The sequence below is a fragment of the Ochlerotatus camptorhynchus genome, unplaced genomic scaffold (assembly GCF_037179485.1).
Source record: "Ochlerotatus camptorhynchus isolate MF236.1 unplaced genomic scaffold, CSIRO-AGI_Acam_v1.1 ptg000308l, whole genome shotgun sequence".
In the NCBI taxonomy this organism is placed as follows: Eukaryota; Metazoa; Arthropoda; class Insecta; order Diptera; family Culicidae; genus Ochlerotatus; species Ochlerotatus camptorhynchus.
Genome location: NW_027040796.1, coordinates 1,386,727 through 1,404,727, shown reverse-complemented (window position 1 = coordinate 1,404,727; position 18,001 = coordinate 1,386,727). Strand labels below are relative to the sequence as shown.

Genomic DNA, 18,001 nt, shown 5'->3' with positions numbered 1-18,001 from the left:
CTAAACAGCGAAAAAATAAACAAATTATAAAGCTAACCCTTCAGAATTCCATGAAACTTTGCATCAGGTCACTGAGCCAAGTTTGAGCTGGAGTTCGACCGTTTTGACAGTCGCCTAATTTTTAAAAATGGCGTTTTTGATATTTTACAATAAATCATAGCACGAAAACGGCTCATCTAATCGAAATGACATCTGGAACAAAGTTGTAGAAAACTGGGTTTCCCAACAAACAATTCAAAGTCACAAATAAGCATATACATTGAATAAATGCTGTATAACAGTATACAATGCTGAATAAAACAGGATGTCGAATTAAGTGCTGAAAAAAGCTCATTGAGATCGATAGATGCGCCTTTATTCCGCCGTTTGCTCTGATATGATTAATTTCCTTATTAAAAGCTTTATAAACGTTGACTATCTTCCTGATTCAGAACCAGAAGTTTGATCTAATAACAAACTTAATAAGTGTAATTTGCACATACATTGTCGCTTTAATTTGACTGTTTTCAATTGTTTTAATAAAAGGCTTTATTAGACGTCTTATAATCGTTTTCTAGCTGCATTATTAGATTTCATTGCATTGCTTACCAATATTGCTGTATAAAGGTGAATACAGTCAGAAAAATAGCATTTATACCACTATGCGTCCACGTTTTAATTGCATGCTTTGTGAATGCTTTATAAACGGCGTATTAGATTAATTATTCCATAACACTGTCCAACCAACAATTCAGAGTCACAAATAAGCATATAGATTGAATAAATGCTTTATAACAGTGTACAATGCTGAATAAAACGGGTTGTCAAATTATGTGCTCAAAAAACTATACCGCTGATTTCTCTGATTTGATTAATATACTTATTAAAAGCAATACAAACGATGACTGTTTTCTTACTTCAACACCAGAAGTTTGATCTAATAACACACTGAATATGTGTAATTGCACATACATTGACGCTTTAATTCGACTGTTTTAAATTGATTTAATAAAATGCGTTATTATACGTCTAATAATTGTTTTCTAGCTCCATTATTAGATTCCATTGCATTGTTTACCAATATTGCCGAATAAAGGGTGTCCACGATGAAATTGCCACACACAAAATTGATTCGCAAAATTCGAGTTTTCATCCGATTGCCATCAAATTTTCAGGGATTGAGAAATAACTATTAAACTTCATTTTACCATTTTACTCGTATTTTATTTACAGTCCATACGCAAATACCCGCACCTTGGCCTTAACCCCGGCCATAAGATTCTGCACAACCTGTGAATCAACCGTTTTTTGCATGTAAACCCATACTTTCTTCAGTTCCTCGACTGTCTTCACTACCTTAGGTCGTTTAAGAAGGTGCTGCTTCATAATCGCCCAGTACTTCTCGATGGGGCGGAGCTCCGGAGTGTTGGGAGGGTTGAACATTTTCGGCACGAAATTGACCTTATTGTCCGCATACCACTTCAGCACGTCCTTGGAGTAGTGGCATGAGGCCAAATCCGGCCAGAAGATTGTTGGGACGTTGTGGGCCTTCAGGAGAGGAAGCAGCCGCTTCTGGAGGCACTCTTTTATGTACACCTGTCCGTTCATCGTGTCCTGGGTCACGAAAGGTGCACTCCGCTTCCCGCACGTGCAGAAGGCTTGCCAAACCAGGAATTTCTTCGCCAATTTGGACATCTTCTGAGTGCGGACATGCTCCGGAACGCTGAACTTATCCTTGGCCGTGAAAAACAGGTTGCCGGGGATCTGTTTGAAGTCGGCCTTCACATATGTTTCGTCGTCCATGATGCAGCATTCAACTTTCGTCAGCATGTTGAGGTACAACTTCCTGGCACGGGTTTTGGCGGACTTGTTCTGCTTCTCGTCGCGATTAGGGGCCTTTTGTACCTTGAACGTTCGAAGCCCAGCCTTAGTTTTGGCCTTCTGGACAAAACTTCGGCTTAGGTGCAGCTTCTTAGCCACATCCCTAACGGAGGCGTTCGGATTTCGGTTGAAGGCCCCAACTACGCGGTTGTGATTTTTGGTGTTGTACGGAATACTTTTTCCTTCACTTCTGGGCTTCCGATCGGTGGTCAACCGTTCCTCGAACCGCTTAATCACTCGCGACACCGTGGAATTCGCGATTCCCAACGTTTTAGCGATGGAACGATGCGAGAGATCCTTGTTCTCGTGATGAATGCGCAAGATTTTATCACGCACGAGCTGTTCTTTCGACTCCATTTCCGCGAGTTTTGATCACAGGACTTTAAAACTTGCAGGATGTAAATAATGCACTATGAACTAAATCCACCCAAATTTTCATTAAATTCTACCCAACGGTTAAAAAGTTAGAGCAATTTCATAGTGTGGCAATTTCATCGTGGACACCCTTTAAAGGTGAATACAGTCAGCATAATAGCTCTTATACCACTATGCGTCCATGTTTTAATTTCATGCTTTGTAAATGCTTTATAAACGGCGTACCACAACACTGCTTCAGGCTAACAACAAATCGAAATTGGTAGCATAGTGGTTACCGTTTCCGTTTTCCAAGTAGAAGGTCGCAAGTTTAATCCCAACATCAACCCTTTTTTTATTTTTTTTCTACGCCAAATTAATATAAATCGTAATCATAGATCGTATCACTCACGACAACCAATTCATAGCTCTATCGAAAAGAATAGCATCCTTTCCATCGAAATTAGAAAGATGGAGAGGTAACGTTGGCCTCATGTTAAACAACTATGAATGAATTAATCATTCTCACATCTCCTTGAATTAGCTAGAGTTATGACTGGGAGTGCTTATAGGTTTTCAGATTCAATTTATTGATTATTTAGCTGCCTATATGATGTAATCTAGGATAGCTCAGATGGCAAGGCAAGCGACTGGTGATCGGAAGGTCATGGTTCGAATCCCATCTAACGACATGTGTGTGTATGTATGTATGTATGAAGTGCTCTGTGCCGTTCTTATTTTCGGATTAATTATCCCGTAGTTGAATAATCGTTTAATAAACGTATAATAGTGGTTAATTAAACATTATTTCACTTGAGAATCAAGCGTCTATAATAGAATACACCTTTATACCATCGCTGTTTAAGGAAGTAAATTATGTCTAATAAACGCTGAATAATCAAAAATTTGATCCAGTAAAGCTCTGTTACAACTCTTGTAAGTCGAAAAAAACTTCTCGACATACCTTATTCAACACCAAATATTTCGATGTTGTGGTTGAATAAATTCTCCAGATTTGTGTGAACAAAGCCTGAACAGAAGTAATTATTAAAAATAGTACAAGTCTTATTAAGCATGCAGCTGAATAAAATCGTCAACAGGTCGTTTCTTCAGTAGGCAATTGTTTGTTGGGTTCTTTTTCCAAATAAGGTTAACTACCCCATTTTCGGCCTATTAAGCACAACCCGCAGTTAATCTTTCTTATAATCAAGCGTAGATTAGGACCAAACGGAATGTTATTACTACAGATGGCTTCCAAATTTATTTACCTTTCCATGTACATTTAATTCTAATAAAGGGTCGCAAAATATTCGTTTATTGTTGAAAATGCAAAACTGCTTCTGGTGGCTAAACTTGGCCTACTGGTTTTCTTGGGCCTATTAGTATTGAAACGCCATTGGAATTCTCTTTGGCCTATCGAAAGGAAAGAAAAGTGAATTCACGTGTGCCTTTGTACACTTCTTTTCGAGATCTTATTTTGCGTTCTTCACACTTCGTCTTGCAGCTATTGAATAGAAGCATCGTACCAAACGTTTGTTTGACACGTTTACGCCGAAATAATAGATATATTTGATTTTTTGTGCTCGATAGGCCGGGAATGGGCGATTAGGCCGAAGTACCCAAGTAACCGGTAAGCATTTGAACGTAGTCCTAATTCTGCTCTATATCCGCATATGAAGCTGTGATTTGATGCTAATTATGCAGTATCTGCTAATATAGGGCTGCTATAATGCTAAAAAGGTGAAATAGTGGGTCTTTATAGTGCTACCATGATAGCCCACCCAACAAACAATTCAAAGTCACAAATAAGCATACACATTGAATAAATGCTGTATAACAGTATACAATGCTGAATAAAACAGGATGTCGAATTAAGTGCTGAAAAAAGCTCATTGAGATCGATAGATGCGCCTTTATTCCGCCGTTTACTCTGATATGATTAATTTACTTATTAAAAGCTTTATAAACGTTGACTGTCTTCCTTATTCAGAACCAGAAAGTTGATCTAATAGCAAACTGAATAAGTGTAATTTGCACATACATTGTCGTTTTTATTCGACTGTTTTCAATTGATTGAATAAAATGCTTTTTTAAACGTTTTATAAATGTTTTCTAGCTCCATTATTAGATTTCTTTGCATTGTTTTACAATATTGCTGTATAAAGGTGAATACACTCAGCAAAATAGCTCTTGTACCACCCAACAAACAATTCAATGTCACAAATAAGCATATAGATTGAATAAATGCTGTATAACAGTGTACAATGCTGAATAAAAAGAGTTTTCGAATTATGTGCTGAAAAAGCTTATTGTTCCACTCTGATCTGATTAATTTACTTATTAAAAGCTGTAAAAGTGTTAAATGTCTTCCCAATTCAACGCCAGAAGTTCGATCTAATAACAAACTGAATAAGTGTAATTTGTACATACATTGACACTTTAATTCGACTGTTTTCAATTGATTTAATAACATGCTTTATTAGACGTCTAATAAATGTTCTCCAGCTCCTTTATTAGATTTAATTGCATTACTTTACAATATTGCTGAATAAAGGTGAATACAGTCAGCATAATAGCTCTTAAACAACTATGCGTCCATGTTGTAATCACATGATTTGTAAATGCTTTATAAACGACGTATTAGATTCATTATTCGACAACACTGATTCGAACTCGAACCGGGACCTTCGAGTGAACATAAATCATGTGCCTGTATTCACTTATTCACTTATTCAGTTATTCACTTCAGGATTTCCTGGGCTTTAATCTTATCTACAATACAAAAGCTGTAGAATTCTAAAAAAAATACTTATATGCTCACTTCCCTACAGCAAACACTTTGTATTATTTTAAACTTCGTACATTACGTAGCTCGAGAGTTACGAGCCTGAGAAAATACGAAGTGGTAAAAGAAATCGCGTTTGAAGAGACATCCGACAGCCATTTACTCAATCATCTTTGTCAAACTTTTATGTTGGTGTTTGTGAAAATGTTTGGGTCATTCAACTCACTACAACACACTAATACTGACCACGTGGTTTTCCTGTCAACATATTAACAAGCATTGCTAATGCTAAGCGCATTTAGCATTAGCAGTGCTGAATAAAGATTTTTAGATTTTTCCCTATACCCACAAGAAATAAATCACAAATTTAGTGCATTTTAAAGATTTTGAAGCTTGGGCATCAGCTCTGGTTCCAAAATGGCAGCAGATAAAGGGTGATACGGTCAAAATTTGGTCAATATCAACTTGACGTATTTCTTTTAATTTTGCATTTAAAAAACCTGAACACCCCTCATTTTGAAGGTGTGTGTGTGTAGAATGTTGCTCCTATTTTGATTTTGGAATTCACTCTTCAGTTGTCAAAATGCCGTCCAAGCAAGAAGAGCAGCGTATCAAAATTTTGCTCACGCATCGCGAAAATCCGAGCTACTCGCACGCAAAGTTGGCAAAATCGCTAAAAGTTGCCAAATCAACCGTTACAAATGTAATTAAAGTGTTTGGGGAACGTTTGTCGACAGCCAGGAAGTCTGGATCGTGGGGAAATCGAAAACCGGAAGCCGCTGAGACGACAAAGAGAGTTGCCGAAACCCTAACCTCTCTCTCCGAGATGCCGCAAATAAGCTGGGTGTATCGTCTACAACCGTGCATCGAGCCAAAAAACGAGCCGGACTATCGACTTACAAGAAGGTAGTGACTCCAAATCGCGATGATAAACAAAATACGACGGCCAAAGCGCGATCCCGGAGGCTGTACACGACGATGCTGACGAAGTTTGACTGCGTGGTAATGGACGACGAAACCTACGTCAAAGCCGACTACAAGCAGCTTCCGGGACAGGAGTTTTATACGGCAAAAGGAAGGGGAAAGGTAGCAGATGTTTTCAAGCACATGAAACTGTCAAAGTTCGCAAAGAAATATCTGGTTTGGCAAGCCATCTGTACCTGTGGCTTGAAAAGCAGCATTTTCATAGCTTCCGGGACTGTCAACCAAGAAATTTACGTGAAAGAGTGTTTGAATAAACGTCTGCTGCCTTTCCTGAAGAAACACGGTTGTTCCGTACTGTTTTGGCCGGATTTGGCATCTTGCCATTACGGTAAAAAGGCCATGGAGTGGTACGCCGCCAACAACGTGCAGGTGGTTCCCAAGGACAAGAACCCTCCCAACACGCCAGAGCTCCGCCCAATTGAGAAATACTGGGCTATTGTCAAGCGGAACCTAAAGAAGACCAAAAAAACTGCTAAGGGCGAGCAGCAGTTCAAGGCAAACTGGCTTTCTGCGGCGAAGAAGGTGGACAAGGTGGCTGTACAAAATCTGATGGCAGGGGTCAAGCGTAAGGCCCGGCAATTCGGATTTGGAAAAGCGGAAGCCTAACTGAATATTTTTCCTGAATTTTATACTAATTGAACTTGAAAAAGAAATTTAATTTGATTTTTTGAATAAACGATTTCACCGATTTACACGCGTTTTCCCTTGACCAAATTTTGACCGTATCACCCTTTATCGAATTTTGAAACCTATACGTTGTCTTCGTTCTGAAAATACCCATATTGTTGGGTATTTGATAGTTTTCTTTTAAACAGATAGCCGCCATCTTGGATTTCAAATGGCGTCCATCATCGATTTTCAACCTCTACACTGCCTATAATTGCATATCAGTCCCATATGGATTTTCGTCAATTTTGAGATAACAATGCTATCCACTATCAATTGGCATCTACTTTCATATTACGTGATAAAACTACGAACTTTGATCATGAAAAATGTGAAAACAACATCAAGTCAGTTTGTTCCATCAAGCAAAATAATCGCATATCAGTTCCATCCTAAAATTCAATCGTCCATAGTTCAAGTTAAAGTTCTGCTTTACGAATAGCCATATTTTTCGCCAATATGGCAAAACATACAAGCTTCATTGCAACTAATTTTATCTTGAATTTATTATCAATAAATTAACTATGATTTTTCAAATATTTACATGGAAATTTCACTTCGTAACTTCGACTGCCATTTTCTCTAAGACCAGTAATCCCGAAGAAACGTGCTCAACTTTTTGGCTCCGCTCTGGTACTCTCTTCGGTCCCAAGCTAATCGATGCACCCCTCAAAACATAGGAAAATCCACGAGCCCCTCATTTTATCTGTCAAACTTTTATAGCGAATCAAAACAAACATACTGTAGTACTAGAATTTCGACTGGAATGGGGTACGTTAATCGATTTGCTTGGTACCAATAAACTAGTCAAGTAGTGAGCCAATTTAAAACAGTTAGTTTCCACCGGTTGCTAGTACCGCGTAGTGTGAGAGTTCTGAACTAGTATTCCACCATCCAAAAGGACTTGGTCACCTGAACAACTTTGATTAAGACAGCAACTTGCTATATGGCCAGGATCACGAGGTATTCTATGTTGGACCCAAATTCCCAAATATTGCTCATCATAAGTAACATGAAAGTGAAGCACCTCTAGCGGCGTAGTTCCCAATTAAATCTATATCGAATGGCACAGACTCGTTGATCCAACCCAGCACAGCAACTGTGTCGAATACATTATAGCTTTATATATTGAAACAAATGAGCCCCTATTGATGAAAATCCTAAACATGTGGGTATCCTGATTGGCAAATCAAATTTGGCTCCCGTGGAGAATAGAAAAACTATGAAAGTGATGATGGTTTCAAAATTTTCCACGGGGAGGTATACGAGTGCAATCTTAAAATGCTTTAATTTTGCAAATGGAGCATTTTATTTAAATCTGGTTGCTGCTACAGTGGTAGAAAAACTGAAATCTATGTATACATCTAAAAATCTGAAAAGAAATTATTTTTTTCTATATTATATGTTTATTGAGTAGCCCTTACGTTTTCTACTAACGTAGCATTAACCAGATATTATTAAAATAATTTGTTCGCAAAGCAAATAGATTTTAAAATTGCACTCGTATACCTCTCCGTGTAAAATTTTGAAACCATCATCACTTTCATAGTTCTTCTATTCTCCACGAGTGCCAACTTTGATTTGCCAATTCGTGGTTTCTTGTTCTCGGCAATAAGGATTCCTATCTGTATTTCCCACTTTTTCTGAGACCGAAAGCCGCCATATTGGATTTAACAATGGCGTTGGACATCCATTTACTGTCTCTAGATGTCATTCCGATTCCAAAAATACCCATATTGAAGAGTATTTGAAAATTTCCCACTTTTTCTGAAATCTGACATCCATATTGCAATGGATGGATTGAAATAGTGATGCTCCTTTTTGAATGATATTTTAAAATTGGTTCGTTCATGAAATAAAAGAGAAAGAGAACCAAGGAGAGAACCCAAACATTCGGACATGAACGAAGAGCTTTGCTTTGGGGTAAAGCTTGAGTCATTTAATATCTGGAAGCACTGTTTATTTTACTGCAGTGCTCCTAGCGGTCGGACCTGGAATGTTTTGACAGCTGTTTGTTTTGAAATGTTTCCTTTTTCAGTGCTGAAAAGTTCGTCACGATTTATTTTATTTAAAAGAAGTTATACTTGATGGTAGCCGCGACTCGAAAATTAACCCACTTGGAAAATCCGACGTGGTCAGGTTCAAAAATCGCGAAGTTGTTGAAATTGCCTAAATCGACCGAGTGCATAGCTAGCTTCGTAGTGAAACTAAGGATCGGAAGCTGCATTTTAAGGTGTTGAGAACGGTTAGGGCAAACCCAGAGCTGTCGGATTATGATATCGCCAAGAAATGCAATGCCAGCCAAAGCACCGTCAGAAGGAACCATCAGCGAGAAGGATTCCGATCTTTTTGGGCCAGTAAGCAAACAAACAGAACATTGTAGCAGAATCTAGTGAAAGCCAAAAGACGTGCCCGGAAGTTGTACAATGAGGTTCTTACAAAGTACGAAGGATGCATCCTCATGGACGACGAAACGTACGTGAAGATGGATTATGGGCAGCTTCCCAGACAAAAGTTCTATAAAGCCACTGGTCGAGGTGATGTCCCTAGCAAGTTCAAATTCATTTTTGCCGAAAATTAGCAAGAAAGTTTATGATCTGACAAGGTATGTATAGCTGCGGACAAAAAAACACAGATTTACGTGACAAACAAGACTATGGATTCCAAAATTTACAAGCAGGAGTGCCTAAAAAAACGTATTTTCCGTACAATAAGGTTCACAATGGACCTGTAAAGTTTTGGCCTGATTTTGCAAGCTGCCACTACAGCGGAGAAGTTCTACAGTGGTATCGAGACAACGGGGTAGATTTCTTCGAAAAGGACATCAACCCACCCAACTGCCGTCAATCCCACCTAATTGAGAAATATTGGGCAATTGTCAAAAAGTAGTTGAAGAAGAGTAGAAAGGTGACTCGAGGTGCGACAGAGAAGGAGAGATGATGGAACGAACCGGTGGCTCAGGTTAGCCAACAGCCAACGGTTCCGAACAGTACTCGCTATCTCTATCTCTGCTCTCAGAACATTCAGATCCCATAGAATCTGAAATCTCATATATTTTTTGAAATCAGGTTGAATTAGAACTCTAGAAGCTCCCAGTACTGTCTGAATACCCTGCACTCATGAAGCATATGGCATTTCAGAAAAGATATTATTTCGGTTTTTATTGGTTTTCGCAACCTCAATACTACCGAAACTGCAATAAATACATAGTTGAAGATGCTAATTTCAAATAACAGACTAAGTGTTCATTTTTATACCATAGATGAGGAGACAATAGTATAGAGTTGATAATTCCGTTAGAGTACGGCAGTGTGAAAATTGTATGTAGAGAGTAGAAAGCGAGCAAGGACAACTTTGCGGAAGGTACGAATCGGGTTGATCATCTCTCTTTACCAAACTCCCCAGTTGGAGATAGGAGGGGGGGGGGGCAAAAAGAGATGATCACCGATTTGCTCATGTACCTACGATGTGTTGAAACAGTTCTATCGATTGTACCGCACTCAAGTTGTTATCTAAAGGCATCTAGTCGTATGTTTTGAAATTGCAGCTATTGTTACCTCTACCGCGCAATAAATAGTTATTATGGGGATTCCGAACTTCATGTAAGTCGTTTATCAGCCTAAAAGGGCAATTATCAAATCAACATTGGTATCAGGCATGGAAAATCATTTGCATTCATTTCGTGCATTCATTTACATTCATTTGCCTCTAACTTTTTTCTTCGACAGCTTTCCACAAAATGATATGCAGAGGCTGTAGGTTTTCTTATTAACTACAACTTTGGTTAACAAGTCAAATCCGTATCTCTTATGCATGACGAAGCAGAGCGAACAGAAGCCACTACTGTTTTTCAGTGAATGTATTTTACATTCATTGAAAACAGTAACAAGCTCTGCCCGCTCTAGTTCGTGATGCATAAGAGATACAGATTTGAATAATGAGCAAAACTTGTAGTTAATAACAAAACCTACAAAAGCTCTATACATCATTTTGCGGAATGCTGTTGATGAAAAAAGTTAGAGGCAAATGAATGTAAATGAATGTATAAAATGAACGCAAATGATTTTCTATGCCTGCTTGGTACTTTTGAAAGCAATTACTTCAATCATCAATTTATCGATACTGATAGCTCGCCCATGTAAACTAACAATTCCATTTGCACCTTAATCAACTTGGTTTTAGTTTGCGAAATTTACGATGGAAGCCACAAAAGTACTTTGTCGATTTGACTATTTGCTCGAGAATCAGCTGGTTTTTTAACTGTCGACAATAGTCATACATATATCTGAGAAATTGAGAGCGTTGTAAAAACGCTTTACATAAGTTATTGACGATTCTTTCGATAGAAACTGATAGAGCAATCAACAGCAAATGTACACAAACAGACACAGTCATAAACGTGTGTGCACATTAGTGATGCCTACAAATAACCAGATACAGAAACAAATGTAAATCCCTAGATTAGCTTATGTAACACAAAAGCCTTAAAGTGAGCTCCCAAAAAGGATTAACACTCATCTGTTATTCTTCACCTGGTTCTTAGCTTCTTGAACCTTTTTAAAAGTTCCAAACTCCACCGAACAAAACTAAGAAGAAGCAAAAAAACATCCTTGTCAGGAAGAAGAAGGACAAGGGATCCATCCTGATCAATAATTCAACAAGTTAGGTACTAAAAGTCCTGGCAATCGGTGTAGGAAATAAGAAATGAGAAAAACTTTACACGCCCCTATTTTCCCGCCGGGATAGGCCGAACAAGGCTGGAGGATCAAAGTTCTCCCGTAATTTTATAATCCTCCTTCTTGTCATCTTTTTTTTGTCGTCCCTATGCTGGAAAGAGGGGTCAATTCAATCGACAATGTACAACGTCCGTTTGGCGAACCTCTCACTTCTTTCTTCTTTTTTTTTCAATTGCCTGAGTTCGAATTTTACGACCGCTGTTCGGTGCTTTGCTTTCGGTTGAAGCAATGTCACCCGAAAAAAATCGATTTTTCAACATTAAAGTGCCAGTGCCAGCTATTAGAAGCGATTAACTTTCCCATGCTGATCGAACTTATCGCCCGCGGAATTTGGACCGACGACGGATGCCATTCATTAAATGCAAAACATATTCCGCGATGTGATTCCATTCCGACCAAAGTCCCCACACATATGCATGCATGTCGAACTGCCAATCTCGAAACACGCATCTCCGACAGCAGAGGATTAGGTAAAAGTGCAACCGTACGTGTTTCGGTACATCTGTCACGGGAACGACCTTTTCGCGCTCGCGCTACCTTCTGCCATGTGCCATATCAGACTGGCTTGCACGGGAACATGTCCTGAAGGGTCTTGATACTGTCGTCACCGAACCGAGCGTGGTCCTTTGTCGTGCCAAAGCTGAGCCCGGTTCGCGCTCGCTCCAGTTGCTGAATTTAGATTGCAGATCATAATTTATGCAATGTGGTGTACTCCCAAGGCGCGCAGATAGGGGTGAACGTTTCGACTTTCGACCGGTTCAACCAATCGGGGGGATGGTTCAAAGCGATTTCCTATTCGGACGAAGTTGCATCAGTGGCAGGGTTTGTGCTCACTGGCCTCCTTAATAAGTTAGAGCATTATTTAAAAAGCAATGCGGTCGAGTGTTGGGCAGCAATCCGTTTAGACGCTTTTATAGTTTGCACTCGGAAATCGTAAAGTGAAGTAAAGTTGGTGTTTTAACTGTCGGTGCTTTTCGTGATTGGTTTCTTTTTCCGGTTGTGAACAGAACAAGAACAAAATAAGGGACAAGAAGCAGTGCAACAGATGGCGGCGGCGGTTAGTCCTGGGTTGGACCCAAGAAGCCTCGCGCCAGATGATGAAACCGTTCCTGGAGGGATGAATAACGGTAAATTCGGTCAGCTGAATATTCTCCTGCTTGAGGCCTTTGACGGACAGAAACTCAACCCATTCGTGGTCGGAAAATCATTGGATCAATTAGTCGGTGAAATCGAGGGAGCTAACACCGAAGCAGATGGCAGTAAATTTGTGTTACGAGTACGAAATGTGGATCAAGTGACGAAGTTGCTGAATATGAAGAAACTTGTGGACAATGTGGCAATGTCTGTGATTCTACATCCCACTCTCAACAAACGGCGTTGTGTTGTGTCATGTCGCGAGAAAAAGGTAATAAGCGAAGCGGATGGATGGAAGAAAAGTCAATACCCCCTACAGTGGCCCTTACCATTGAGGGAATAAAGATGCCTGAGTATAGCAAGGTTGGTCCGTTGAGGATCAATACTCGTGTTTATGTTCCTGAACCAACAATTTGCTTTTCGTGCTACCAATTCGGACACACGAAAGTTCGTTGCAAGACTGCAGCTCGATGCAGTTGCGAAATTGTTCCAATGTTCACGATCTACAAGCGGAGTGTGAGGAGAAAGCATACTGCCTGAACTGCAAAGTTGATCACGGACCGTCTAGCAGGAAGTGTCCAGTGTACTTGGCGGAAAAGAAAATTTCAAAACTTCGAGTCACCGAAGGAATCAGTTACGAAGAAGCATGCAAGCAATTCAACGCGGGAGCCGGATCTTACGCCGATGTCAAGGTTCAACAACGATTGAATGTTCATCAAAACAACGTAATTGGAGCAATGCTGAAGGAAAAGGATGACATCATCAAGCAGCTGATAGAAACTATCGCCAAGCTGCAACTCATTCATCGTCGAATAGAAATTTTCTCCAAACTTCAAGTAATTGCCGTAGAAATTGACTTCCCCCTCCAAGTATCGTATGTAAATTTTGTAAACTTCGAACAGATGCATCGAAGAGGAAGTACAACCTCGTTAACAGTATAAGCGACTCAACAAACAGCTTTATCAAGCCCATCAGCGCCATCTACAAACTAAACTCAAAGCAAATCCTAAGAGCTTCTGGAATCATGTGAACGATCAACGGAAGGAATCGGGCTTACCTTCTACAATGTACAATACGGATCAAAAAGAATCAGATACGAAGGGAATCGCTGACCTATTCATGTCAAAATTCAGCGGTGTCTTCGTCAAAGAAAATTTACCTAACGAGCACATCGTAGTGATGCTCCCGTACTTTATGATGTTGGGCCGCATCCACCTATCTCGACTAATGATGTTCGTTGAGCACGCCTTCGTTTGAAAAATTCTTTCAGCACTGGCCCTGACGGAAACCCTTCCGCGGTTATTAAGAACTGTATTGGAGTGTTGGCCGCACCTTTAGCATCCATCATCAACCGCTCTTTGGATTCTGGAATCTTTCCCGACTGCTAGGGGGAAACTTTTGTTTTCCCTGTCTTCAAAAAATGCAATAAGCAGTCGGTGTCCAACTACCGTGGTATCGCTGCTTTATGTGCAGTTTCAAAATTTTTTGAACTATTGGTGCTGGTTTATTTAAAACACACATGCTCTAGTTACATCGCGACTGAACAACACAGATTTATGCCGAAGAGGTCCACCGCTACAAATCTCGTTCAATACACATCATCAATCATGCACGAGATGGAAAGAGGTCATCAAGTGGATGCCATCTACATCGATCTTTCTGCTGCTTTTGATAAAATCAATCACGAGATTGCAGTGGCCAAACTAGAGCGTCTTGGCTTTCACGGTTTCCTTCTTGATTGGCTTCGCTCATACCTCATCGGTCGACATATGTCAGTGAAGATAGGAGATCATATTTCTCAACCGTTCGCTGTTTCTTCTGGTGTACCTCTAGGCAGTCATCTGGGACCGTTCATATTTTTGTTGTATCTGAATGACGTTCACTTTTCGATCCATTGCCTGAAGCTGTCTTATGCTGACGATTTCAAATTATACTTTGTCATCAAAGATCGAAATGATGCATTGTTTCTTCAGCAGCAGCTGGACGTTTTTGCTGTTTGGTGTGACAAGAACACGATGGTATTAAATGCTTCTAAATGTGCCATTATAACGTTTTCCAGGAAAAAAAATCACCTATCTGTTATGCTTACAGCCTGCAGGAGCAAATATTAAGCCGTGAATCTACCATTAAAGACTTAGGCGTTGAACTTGATTCACAACTCACCTTCAAGGACCATGTGGCTTATGTTTCCGCTAAGGCATCTTCTCAACTTGGTTTCATTTTTCGTTTCGCCAAAGACTTTAGGGACATTTTCTGTTTAAAAACACTCTATTGTTCGCTAGTCCGCTTCTCATTAGAGTACTGTTCCGTAGTATGGGATCCTTTTTACAGCAACGGGGTGAATCGTATTGAGATCATTCAGCGAAGATTTGTACGTTTCTCTCTTCGTTGGCTTCCCTGGAGTGATCGTTTCAATCTTTCTAGCTATGAAAGTCGCTATAATTTGATGTCCCCACAATTACTTAGTGTTCGCCGAGACATCTCTAAGGCTACCTTCATCGCTGAACTCCTACGATCGGGCATTAATTGCGGCAATTACAGCAGTTGAATGCCAATATCAGACGCCTAAATTGACGTTCTTATTATTTTTCAACATCCCGGCTTCTCGCACAAACTACGGAAACATGCTGGAAAAGTTCATTGAAGAACATAGCCTTATGCTATTAATCGACGGCAGCCATACCCGTGTAAACCCTGCGAACGGTAATATATCTTTAGATTTGTCATGGAACCTTTATCCCCGGTTTTCTTGGAAAGTTTACGACGACTGTTGCTGTAGCGACCATTTTCCTATAATTATTTCCCTCAGCAGGCCTTCTCCAGTCACTGCTGTTCGGCCCAGACGGAAGAATGAGCTAGCTAACTGGCCCAATTATCAACAAGAAATCAGACGTAACATTTGATAACGGCACAAAAGCATTTGTAAACAAACTTTTTAAGGCCCTTTACATGCGAACCAAAGTACGCCCACGCAAACCAATACCACTTTCGAAAAGGTGAGAGTTGCCCCTATCCGATGATGTAATGGGCCTTAAAAAGTTTGTTCACAAAAGCTTTTGTGCCGTTATCAAATGTTACGCCTGAAATAATCTATCGTTTCTCCGACAATCCTTCAACTTCTCCTGAATCCTTCGCAGCCATTCTTTTCAAAATCGCCCAAAACAATATCCCTAGAACTAGTGGCCAACCAGGGGAAAAATCGGTGCTTTGGTGGAATTCCTAAGTTTGGAATGCGATTAATTTGAGACGTAAAAAACTTCGAGCTCTCCAAAAATTACCAAAAGATGATCGTCAGCAATCGTACAAACTTGTTGAATTCAAGGAAGCACGGAACGCTGCTAGAAATACTATTTGTCAAGAAGAAGAATAGTTGGGACAATTGCATCGCAACTATAAACCCTGAATCCACATCCAAGGAGTTATGGGATAAAGCTAATCGACTTAGTGGTGGACGTGGCAGGACTCCCATAAAAAATCGTGTTGATAATCAAATCACTGATAATCCTTCAACTATCTCTGAACATTTGGCAGATCACTTCTCTTTCGCTTCCTCCTCATCTAGCTACAACCAGCAATTTCTGGCACGGAAAAGAGAATCTGAGGGCTCTCCCCCTAGCTTTGATACAGATTTGGATCTTGGGTTTTATAAGGACTTTAGCTATGCAGAACTTGAATGGGCTCTTCGCAGGGTAAATGGCTTATCAGCCGGTCCGGATGATGTTGGCTATACTCTTCTCAAGAACCTTTTTTTCATTGGAAAGTCAATTTTGCTATCGCTATACAATGTCATATTGGATAATGGCGTGATCCTTGCTGACTGGCAAGAGGGTTTATTGGTACCAATTCCGAAACCAGGTAAGGATAGAAGTGTTGCTGACAGCTATCGACCAATCACTTTGGTAAACTGCATAGTAAAGGTTCTTGAGAAGATGGTTAACCGGCGGCTATTAACTGAGCTTGTGTCACAAGGATTACTCGATAACAGACAATTTGCTTTTCGCCCCGATAAAAGTTCTGATGACTACTTGACTGAGCTGGAAGACCTTATTGAAAAACGCTTAGATCGCAGTATGCATGGTGACTGTGTATCCCTGGATTTATCTAAGACATACGATCGTGCGTGGCATTTCCCCATCTTACAGTCCCTTGAAGAATAGGAAAGCAAAGGTCTTATGGGTCGTTATGTCCAGAGCTTCCTTGAAGATACAAAATTTAGAGTCACGCTTGATAACACTCGATCGCAGGTCAGAATACAAGAGAACGGAGTTCCACATGGCTCCGTAATAGCCACCAGTCTTTTCCTTATTTGCATGCAGTCACTATTTGAAACAATCCCTCCCAATGTATATATCCTTATTTATGCTGATGACATCACATTAATCTCCTTCCATAATTTTAAATCTCCCGTAAAAGAATTCAATCCGCTATAAACATGGTTGCTCGCTGGGCAGATGTAAGAGGTTTTGTTATCTCTCCAGAAAAATCCCAACATCTTCATATTAGTGACAACAGAAAGGGAATAAGTAAACTTCCTGACCTGAAAATTAAACAAACCATTATCCCTTCCAAACCGAATCTTAAAATTCTTGGTGTCTACCTTGACCGCAGTCTAAACTTTAAAGATCATGCTGACGCCGTTCGAAAGGCAACCGTAAATAAAATATGAGTAATTAAATCTATTGGTTCGAGAATGCCCTGTGCTCATATATCTACAATTCTCAGGATAATTGATGCATGGCTATTTTCCAAAATGTTCTATGGAGTCGGTCTCTTTAGTAGAGGTGGGGATGCTGTGATGAAAAAGTTACGTCCGCTGTATAACCAGGCCTTCCGATTTGCTTCAGGCGCTTTTGCAACAAGTCCCACTTCTGCGACCATGGCAGAATGTGGCCAGCTTCCATTCGAATACTATCTGTTAGTTTGTCTTGTTACGAAAGCTGTTCGTTGGTTGAGTCTCACTGACCGCAATTAAGTTCCTTTGGTTATTAGAACGATTGGTCTTTTTGAGTCAACTACAAATTCCAATATTCCATCAATAGCAATTTTACCTAGAACAAAAATCCGCCCCTGGAATCGAACATCTCCCTCAATAGATCTTTCTCTATTTAATATAGTCAAAGCCGATGATCCTTCTTCTAAAATTCAGCAATACTTTATTAAAATTCTCTCAGAAAAATACAATTATCATCATCACATCTACACTGATGGATCGGTGTCAGATGGAAGGGTTGGATATTACATTGCTGCTGTTTCAATTAATTCCAGCGTCACTTCTTCTCTTCCCTCGGTTTGTTCAATCTTCAGTGCTGAAGCCTTTGCTCTAATGAAAGCCTCCAATATGAATTCAAACCCCAACAAGCGTATAGTTATCTTTAGTGATTCCGCTAGTTGCCTCGGTGAAATGAACTTCGATTCAACACGTCATTTTTGATTGATTGAAGCAGAAATTACTGGTTAAAGATGTTGGGTTCCGAGCCACTCT

At 39.9% G+C, this 18,001-nt stretch overlaps 2 protein-coding genes across 4 annotated transcripts in view; one reads left to right on the top strand and one right to left on the bottom strand.

Moving 5' to 3' along the window:
• The window catches only part of LOC135707343 (matrix metalloproteinase-2-like), a 961,657-nt gene that overhangs the window by 735,074 nt on the left and 208,582 nt on the right, over positions 1-18,001 (top strand). The window lies entirely within an intron of this gene.
• Positions 4,634-18,001, bottom strand: part of LOC135707339 (uncharacterized) — a 386,083-nt gene continuing 372,715 nt past the window's right edge. Inside the window, exon 5 of the mRNA XM_065229151.1 lies at positions 4,634-4,648. The gene's annotated coding sequence lies outside the window, so the exon portion shown is untranslated. The remainder of the gene's footprint in view (positions 4,649-18,001) is intronic.